We start from the raw sequence: 10,650 nt of genomic DNA, 5'->3' as shown, positions 1-10,650 counted from the left end.
TGTCATTCTATTTTGGGTGAAGCAATGTCTCTGTTGTGCAGTGGTTGTACTTGCTGATTTTTCTGCATAATTACAAGTGGCTGTACTTGCTGATTATTCTGCATAATTATTTGTTTATGCAGAAACTGTTTTGTTTTTCTGCATAATGTTATGGTGTCGCTTGTTGCAGCTGCATGCCTGCATTTGCTGCTGCTGCTACTGCTTGTTTAGCTCTAGGCATAATGTTATTTTCCTGCAAAAACTGTTTTATTTTTCTGCATAATGATATTTTTCTGCAAAAACTGTTTTATTTTTCTACAGAAACTGTTTTATTTTTCTACATAATGATATTTTTCTGCTTAATGATATTTTTCTGCAGAAACTGTTTTAATTTTCTGCATAATGATATTTTTCTGCAGAAACTGTTTTATTTTTCTGCATAATGATCTGTTTTATTTTTCTGCAGAAATTGTTTTAATTTTCTGCAGAAACTGTTTTATTTTTCTGCAGAAACTGTTTTATTTTTCTGCATAATGATATTTTTCTGCGTAATGATATTTTTCTGCAGAAACTATTTTATTTTTCTGCATAATGATCTGTTTTATTTTTCTGCAGAAACTGTTTTAATTTTCTGCAGAAACTGTTTTATTTTTCTGCATAATGATATTTTTCTGCGTAATGATATTTTTCTGCAGAAACTGTTTTATTTTTCTGCATATTTCTTGCTTCTGCAGTATAGGTCCGACTCCTCTAATTGTGGTCCAAATGAATTATTAGGTATAGAATGTCAATATATGGTATAACTGTGCTGTGTTTGTAGTTGTCTTTTGATTGTCGTGCCACATTTAACTTTATTGACATAAATATAAAAGTATAAAGAATAAAAAAAAAACTTTTAGGTTTAAATTTACCATTGGGTTTAAAGTTAAAAATATGACCTTTAGGTTTGAATTTACCATTGGGTTTAAAGTTATAAAAAAAAAAAAAAAGGACTTTTAGGTTTGAATTTACCATTGACATTTAGGTTTGAATTTACCATTGGGTTTAAAGTTAGGTTTGAATTACCATTTGAATTTCAAAATTATGACCGATGGATATAACAATAAAAATTATGACCGTAGGGTAAAAAAAAGAAAATGACCGTTGGTAGGAGACATCGATTCAGTCACCGATTCTAGCAATACGGTGGTCGGAGACATCAATTCGATGGCGGTAGTCGGAGCAACTATTACAACAATCGGCCCATCGGTGATGGCGGTACAATGGTCGGAGACACCAATCCAGTGGGCGGTCACCAAAGCCACTATTTTGGTAGTTTGGGCATTAACGGCGTTCGTCGAAGCCACTATTTTAATAATCCACCCACCGGTGGGTCACTATTTGGCAGTACGGTGGGTAGCGAGACCAATCCGGCGACGTTCGCCGGAGCCACTATTTTGGTGGTTCGGCCATCGGACCTCCAACACGAGTGGCTCCATTGGCCGAGCCACCGGTGTTGGTAGTTTACTTAAAATATAAGTTTAAATTAAAAAAAAGTATGATCATTAGAGAAATAATTAAAAAAATTGAGTATAATGAATATTTTATTGAAATATCTTGTAAAATAAATGAACTGATGTGGGTATTTTGTAAAAGTGAATATGTAAAATAGAAAAAGTAGGTTTTTAGTGTAAAAATAGATGTGCAAAATACACATACTGATGTGAATGCTCTAAGGTTACCATCCAGTCTACCTTTCTCAATGCATGACAGCCTATTACCACGTAATCACTAGTCATTGTCACATCGATCAGCTGCTATTGTACCAAATTTTTATTTTTATTTTTAAAAGACACATTTTAGAACCACTCCACTATATATATATATATATATATGTATGTATGTATGCCTTTAACGCAGCACTACCACCTAATAATAATATATCTAAAGGCCATCCATACAAAATGTAATGGATAAGTTGCAAAATTTGGGCACAATAGTGGCTAGATCAATGTTTATTGATATAAATTTTTTGGTTGTTTCACTCCTGGAAGAATAGTTGAAAAGCTTAAGTGGGTCATAAATCATAATGTCATATTGGCCGGGTTGCTCGGGCATAGGGGTGTAATCAGTTCGATTCGGTTCGGTTGGTTTGAAGTGCGATTTTTCCACTGAACCGAAATTTTCGATTTTCCAGATTTGGCACCGACATCGAACCAAAAGGGAGGAACACCGACATCGAACTGACTGGATTTGAATCGGTTCGATTCGGTCGTTTTCAGTTGCTTCCAATTTCTTAGAACCAAACATATCAGAGACCAAAAAAAAAAACCAATTTCTCTTTACTTTCCCACATTTTCTCAGCACCCAAACACCAAGCAAACCAAAAAAAAAAAAAAACNATAGTTTAATTAGTTTAATAGAAATTTACTTAGTTTAATCTTAATTGGTTAATCTAATGGGTTTTAACTTTTAAGTAACAATGTTTAAATAGAAAGAAATTAAAGAATCATAGAATGAAGAGGCCGGATTTGATCTGATTTGATCACAATATACATTAAAAAAAATGCCTAAATGGGCCTAATGTTTTAAAATAAAATGAAAGGGCTGGAGCCCCAACTAATGCACAAACTAAAGGCCCACTTTAACAATAATAATAACTTACGAAGGCCCAAATTACAAATATATATAGATTTTATATTAAAAATTTTATGTAAAATATATTATAATATGTTCGGTTCGGTTTCAGTCAGTTCGGTGTATTCAAACCAGAAACTGAAAATGAGCCAAAATTTTCGGTTTTTAAAAATTAAAAACTAAAACCGAACCGAACCAAAATCAAACCGAAATTTTGGCATTGGTTTGGCCGGTTTCGGCTGATTTTTTCGATTCGTCGATTTTTTGCACACCCCTACTCGGGCATGATTGTGATACTTTGGAAGCAAAAGCTTACTACATTAATCTTGGCCCATAAGATACAATTATTATAAACTAAGGGTGGCAAGTCCATATAATAGGGGGAGATGGTGCATGTGTTTTCTTTTTAAATTTTTGGGCGGGAATATATATAGAAGCAAAAGCCGGTGTATTTTGGAATAATAATATCAAACCTGCTATTTTATTCGGTCAAGCAAATTAAGATTTGGCTAAGGTTGATCTTGTGTTAATCTTGTTTGAAACAACTTCTCACAAGTTCTGCAACTCTTTTTTTAATAAATGCCATAACTGGAATCTCCTTCGTCGGCAACAGGAAACAAAAAGAAACCACAAGAAAATGGTTTCACATTATCGAGCATTATAAATATTATTAGTTTATCAGATAAGCAAAAAAGAAGTAAATTTTATCCTAATCATACAAAAGAAATTTGGATTTTTGTGAATAAAAAAAAATTGGTAACATAACCCTTCTTGTATTTTATGCTAGTGCTTATTGTTTTCTATTCCCAGATAGCAAGTGAGGTCCAAGAGAAAATCCATTCTCAATATTACAAGTTTATATAATCCATGATTGAGTTAAGGTTGCCAATTCTATTTTGTATTCTTTTAAGCTGCACTTAAATTTATCCATCGTGCCATCCTCCTAGACATCCACTATACATAAATGAACAAAGCGGAACATATATAATGGAATCAAAAAATGTGAAATGGATAATATGTAGATGAGAGAGAGAAAAGGAGATAGTAGGTGTACAAATATGTAGATGAGGGAGAAAGCAATGTCGTCATTTTTTTTTTGGAAGGGGTCATACAAATTATTTGTTGACTCCCATTTAAATTAAACTTTGGTGAAATTAACCAAGGCTGCAAATTCTATCAAAGATTTGAGTATAGAGAAGGAGAAGGAAGAGAAGAAAGAAGAAACGACAATAGCTTAAGAGTTACTTCCACTAAGCTGCAAGTAGTTTAGGTTATTTTATAAAAATGTGCATGTCGCGTGGCTTATTGTGTACAGCTATAAGTCATTTAGTGTAGTTAGTTTTAGAAGTTAGTTATGTTACCTGCTATTTTTTTCCTTCCTGTAAATGTTTGAGCTCAGAGTATCAGTTAGTGTATAAACAGAGAACTGTGCATAATAAGATCAAGTTATTTGTTAAATTTCATACTATTCTGTTAATCATTTCATACCATTCTATTAAATTTGTTCAATTTGAAGAGAACACAAAAATAGAGATTATTATTCCATAAATGACATTCAACCCGCAACTTAAGACATTCACTCCATCAACTTTATCCTTCTTTTGATTTTTTTTTTTTTTTTGGGTGGGTAAACCAACGCTTAAATAGATTAATTACTAATAAGTTTATTACAAAAAAGTTCGGCCTTGTCAAAAGTCAGCAAGTCCTCCACCATAGTCGGTGGGTTAACAAAATTAACATAGTCAAAAGAAATGGTGGCTCCAAATTTAGCCAATGTATCAACACATTGGTTCGCCTCTTTAAAAATGTGATGGACAGTTGAACTATGGAATTTCTTCAATAGGGTCCTGCAATCATCAAGCAAAGGCTCTAACATATGATTATTTATCGAGTAATTAGTAAGAAGTAAAACAATAAGCTTGGCATCAACTTCTTTGGATTCTTATTGATGCTATTGAGCAAGTTCTTCTTGCTTCCTCTTATGTTTTGTCACAATAAAACTATCTTTATTTACTGGGAAAAAAAACTTGGGTAAAATATCATTTTCGTCCCTAAACTATCACAAAAGTTCGTTTTTCGTCCCTAAACTTTCAAAAGTTCTATTTTCGTCCCTAAACTTTTCCAAACGTATTGATTTTCGTCCCTTCCACATCAGCACTCTGTCAAGCCATGTCAGCACTCCGTCAGAACTTTTGAAAATTTAGGGACGAAATAGAACTTTTGAAAGTTTAAGGACGAAAAACGAACTTTTGTGATAGTTTAGGGACGAAAATGATATTTTACCCTAAAAACTTTTATCTTTTCCATTATTAGCTTAATAGTGATAATAAGGTGGTTACCTAGGTGAGTCATCTCAACGTTCGTGTTGAGTATTGTGAATGAGTCTTGGTATCAAAATTAAGAATATTGAAATGGACACTTTGAGCAAAATTAGACTTCAATTAAAAGCTTGTTTAGATGTAATCTGGATTATAATTATGTTTTAAATTTTTTTTGAGAGATAATTACAACATGCTGTTAACCCCGCAACTCGAATCATGTTCCCCTTAAACTCCTAAGCACTGTACATGGGAATGTGCCAATTTAGCTACAAGGCCTTTGGTAATTATGTTTCAAATTTAACATACTAATACACACTTATTACGCACATTGTTTGCATTAAAATCATAATTGAAGTCATGATTTTAGTGTAGAAAATGTGAGGGTACGATTGTATGCAATAGGCCAGCGTGGAAAGGAAAAAAAAAACATTATGTTAATAAAAGGAACGAGGAACTATTGACAACTTCACAATCCAATCACAATTTCATGCAAAAATCCCTTAGGTGGTCTAACCAAGGTTTTGAAACCCATACCATTCATTAAACCATAAAATGGATAGGTTCAAGGTTTTTAAGGTCGAACCAAAGTTGAATCGGAGTCAAACTGTGATAATGTCATAATTAATTTAATAATTATTTAAATATAAATAAATATATTAAATTTGTAAATATTAGCAAAATTTACTAAAAATATCTTAAAAATTGAAACAAAATACATAAAATAGTACATTATAAGGTTAATAAAAAATATTTATGTTTTAAATTTTTTTTGAGAGATAATTACAACATGCTGTTAACCCCGCAACTCGAATCATGTTCCCCTTAAACTCCTAAGCACTGTACATGGGAATGTGCCAATTTAGCTACAAGGCCTTTGGTAATTATGTTTCAAATTTAACATACTAATACACACTTATTACGCACATTGTTTGCATTAAAATCATAATTGAAGTCATGATTTTAGTGTAGAAAATGTGAGGGTACGATTGTATGCAATAGGCCAGCGTGGAAAGGAAAAAAAAAACATTATGTTAATAAAAGGAACGAGGAACTATTGACAACTTCACAATCCAATCACAATTTCATGCAAAAATCCCTTAGGTGGTCTAACCAAGGTTTTGAAACCCATACCATTCATTAAACCATAAAATGGATAGGTTCAAGGTTTTTAAGGTCGAACCAAAGTTGAATCGGAGTCAAACTGTGATAATGTCATAATTAATTTAATAATTATTTAAATATAAATAAATATATTAAATTTGTAAATATTAGCAAAATTTACTAAAAATATCTTAAAAATTGAAACAAAATACATAAAATAGTACATTATAAGGTTAATAAAAAATAATACAACATAAATAAGCATAAAAAGAAATTTTCATAATAATCCTTTAAGAGAAATCATTTCAATTAACTAAAAACGACTTTTAAAATAAATTCATAAATTACGTAGGTATTATTCTTAAATAAAAAGTTAATTTAGTAATATTTAATATGTTGAGAAAGATGACATAGAAGTTTAGAAACTATAAATCATGTAAATTTATTATAAATTTAACAATATTGCATATTAGCTCCCAAGAAGAGCACTTGGTCCGTTGGTCATGGCTTCAGTCTTGCTTATAAGCCAAGGAAGTCAATATCGTTCCGGATGGTGTTTCGTTTTGGTCATAAAAACGAAATATTTCGTTACCGGTTTATATCGGTGTACCGTTTCAGGATTACCGCTAATTTAATATATTTATATATGTTAAGTTAAATCCCTATAATTTGTAAAAGAAATTTAAATTTAGAAATAAAAAATTCACTTAATATGTTAAGCTTTAGTTAAAGTGTGAGCTAATTAGTAATATTAGGCCATTGATGTATTTACTATTTAGTTGATAATAATAAAATTAATGTCTTTTTTCTACCTGCCGTTGGAAACTTCTAAGGCTTTAAAAGGATTTTAATTAAAAAAAATAAAAGTTTTTACAACTTTGAATTATCAAGTTCACGTGGATTAGTGTCCTATCAACGGCACACTGCCCAGACTTCAAGCTTAAAGGCCATAAAAGCTACACATGTCCTCCAAAAAAATAAAATTTAAAAAGCTATTACCTGAGTCTACCGTCCATAAAACCATAAGATAAAGTAAGAAACAGAAAAGAGGGAAGAAGACTGGCTTTTGGGACTCTGCGCGAAGGAGAAGAAGATTAGAAGGAGGACTAGATGAGAGGATGAACGGAAAAATAGAGTCACTACCAGAACATCATGGCGACAGTGAGGATCTGAGCTATCTGGTTTTTTATTCTTATCCACTGATATCGTTTTTTTTTTTTTTTGGATAATTACAATTTGTCCACGTGTGGTTTGCCTTTAATTCTATATACTTACCGATAATTTAAATTTTGACATTTTATCCACCTGTGATTCTGACCGTAAGTGCTCCGTAATCCAACTCAATATTTTCCGTTACTCTAACACCAAATAAGTAAAAAACACATCTCAAAACGGATCAAAACTCACTCTCATTCCCAAAACTCACTCACTCCCACTCGCTTGAGACAACTATGGCAGATCTGAGCTGAGGAAGAAAGACAAAGTTGCTCCTCTGTTCAGCTGTGACAGATCTTACAATTGGCTTCGATTTGTGCATGCTCCTGGGTTTTGATCGTGGGTATTGAACCTGAGTTTTGATCGTGCATGCTCCTAATTTTTGAATTCACAAAAACACATCCTGGTCATAAAACAAATAAATATATAAAAAGCATAAAGTTAGCAAGAAAATCATCCCATAATAAGCATAAAATTCTTTTTGTATTGTAGCACAACAGTCATGGCAATTTGCAATATTTACCCATACAAGACAGCCTTCAAGCATAACACTTTCCCCTGGTATATTGGAGTTCCAACCAGATGCTCGCTGCATTGCATATAAGCATTTTGTGGGAAAATGTGCTTATCTAATCTGATTGTGGATTGTGTTGAATCTGTTGATGGTTGCTTGTATAGAGTGCTATGCGATGATGGCCTGCCCCGTTCGGAGCTGGGTTTGTTCATTGAGGACGTGAAGTGTTTGTGTTTATGCTTCAACCAATTTTCTTTATGTCTATCAATAAATAAACATCATTGTAATGCCATACCACGGGCTGGAGGAGGGCCCTGATGTATGCTTCAACCAGATTTCCTTTATGTTTAATAACATATCTGCCGTTTAAACTTAAAAAATAAAAAACCCAGTTTGCAAGAATTTCTCCCAACCCCAATTAAGGGGTGACTTATATGTGTATTACTGAATTTTAATTGTGAATTTCTCGGTTCAAGCTCTTGATGTCTCGGTTCAAGCTCAGATTTCTGGTTCAAGCTCTTTCTCAGATCCACGAACAGTTTGAACTCAAACCCAGACTGTTCGTAAACCACTTCAAGCTCTTAATGTCTCGGTTCAAGCTCAGATTTTGGCTTAAATTAAAAACCACTTCAAATGGTTTGTAAATTGTGCAGGAGGATTAATAACCTGAAGTTTATTTTTTTATTTTTTGTGGGTATTTGCTTAAATTAGAAAATCAATTTGAAATTCAGAAATTTGGATTTTTTTCATTTCTGGGTCTGATTCTCACTTGCTGGTTATTGGGGGGTTTTTTTTTTCTTGGATTTAATTTGGTTTTGTTGCTTCAGATATACTAAGTTGTTTGAAGAAGCACTTGACACGTACTAGCATTGCATTGCATTATGTAGGATCTTCGTTGGGTTGGATGAGAGTGAGTGAGTTTTGGGAGAGAGTGAGTTTTGATCCGTGTGAGGTTCTGTTTTTTAGCTTTTCTGTGTTAGAGTAACAGAAATGGGAGAGGTGGGTTACGGCTGGGTAACGGTGAGAATCACAAGTGGATAAAGTGTCAAAATTTAAACCACAGGTGGGCACATAGAATTAGAGGCAAACCACACGTGGGTAAAGTGTAATTATTCCTTTTTTTTTTTTTTAAATACCGGCAGATTTTTATTTTTCGGTCGGAATCTGATATGTTTCCCATTATGGCCAGTACAATCTGGTATGCCCTAGTACGGCCGGTCCTTGCAGCCGCATTTTTCTTTAATTTTTCCTATTCTATGATCGGTTGAACCAGCCTACGGTTCTTTCGATTTTTTCGGTTGAACTTCGGTTTGTTCGGTTCTTTCAGACCTTAGGAACTCATCCATAATCGGTTCTCTATGTTTAAAAAAACAAATTTCAATCCGGTTTTCTGACGGACCTCTAGGTCTAGTTCGAATTTTAAAACCTTGAAGTCTAACTATGGTTTTAAAAACCAGTACGGTCAAAGAATCGGAATAGAAAGTGATTCTCGGTTTTATGGTCGGACCAGTGGTTGAACCGATAATATCATAAATAAATAATTAATAATTATAAAATATGAATAAATAATTTTATAACTAATATTTTAACTAAAAAATAAAATTAAATAACAGTAAAACATTAAACCTTAACTTTAATTGATAAGAAATTATATGTCTACTATATTTTCACAATATTTTTACAACAATTTCAAAGTGGCTAGTTATTACTTGTTGTTATTATTAGGATAAAAAAGTAATCTTAGTATTAAGTGATGGTGTAATATAAAAATCCAAGTCCACGAGTCACGTCTCGTCCATAAGTGTCGTCCAAAGAGAAGGTACCCCTTGTTCGTCCATGGCGACTTCGTCTGTCTGTCCTTGATGGACATACGAGGTTGTTGTGTCCTAAGCACTTCGAGCCTTAAACGTGCGTATTTTCACCAGGTGTAGGAATAGACGAACCATTGTAAGCAAGTCCAACCGTTGTGAAAGGCATACCCATACTGTAACTTTCATGGCAGTTATGGAAGTTATCTCCGAAACTTTCGTACTACTCAGCAATAGAAATGGTTATCAAGTAAGTAACCGCTACCCATATGCTATATAAATGATCGCTAACATGATGGTAGGTCATTCAAATTTTTTCCAACTTTTTTGGAATTACAAAAACTAACTTCGCCATCTGAGGGTTCTTAGCCGGCTTTCACCGGTCTCCTCTGATATTGTGTTTATTTTCTCATGACTTACCACAAAATCATAAGCATCCGAGACTTTCAGCCCACTGGTATAATAGAATTTATCATTAAGTTCAAATTTGAATCAATTATAACTAACCATCTATAATTTATTATAAAAATATTATGAATATAACATCACTTTTTATTTATATATTAGACAACCAAACTCAAACCCATTACAAAAATTATTTTAGTTATTCTTTTATTTTTCAAATAACAAAATGTCACCAGTAAGTAATAACATCATTGCCCCTTGGTATTTCTTCTCCGCCACGTACCATACCTTTAGTCCTTTACACGTTGACTCTCCACCTACCACATATTTTGAAACCTTACATCCACACCTTGGTTAAATAAAAGCTCTGTACTAGTTTCTTCTTTTATTTTTTTCTAATTTTTCATCACTTTGCCTCTCTCCAGGGTCGGCTGAAGCTATAGGCCACTTAGGCAACCGCCTAAGGCCCCACTTATATCAGGGGCCCCCAAATAATAATAATAATAATATATTATATAATATTATTTTTTCATCTAAGAAAAAAAAAATTTACAACCGGCCTTCTCCTTCAAAGTTTGTTTCTCACAGAGGCCCATTTCTCGCCCAAAAAAAAAAAAAAAAAAATTGTATAGGCCATCACCAAATCTCATTACCGTTTCTCACATAGGCCTGTTTATCACAGAGAAGCTGA

The sequence above is a fragment of the Quercus suber genome, unplaced genomic scaffold (genome assembly GCF_002906115.3).
Source record: "Quercus suber isolate HL8 unplaced genomic scaffold, Cork oak 2.0 scaffold_361, whole genome shotgun sequence".
Taxonomy (NCBI): domain Eukaryota; kingdom Viridiplantae; phylum Streptophyta; class Magnoliopsida; order Fagales; family Fagaceae; genus Quercus; species Quercus suber.
Note: the sequence above shows the minus strand (reverse complement) of the source record.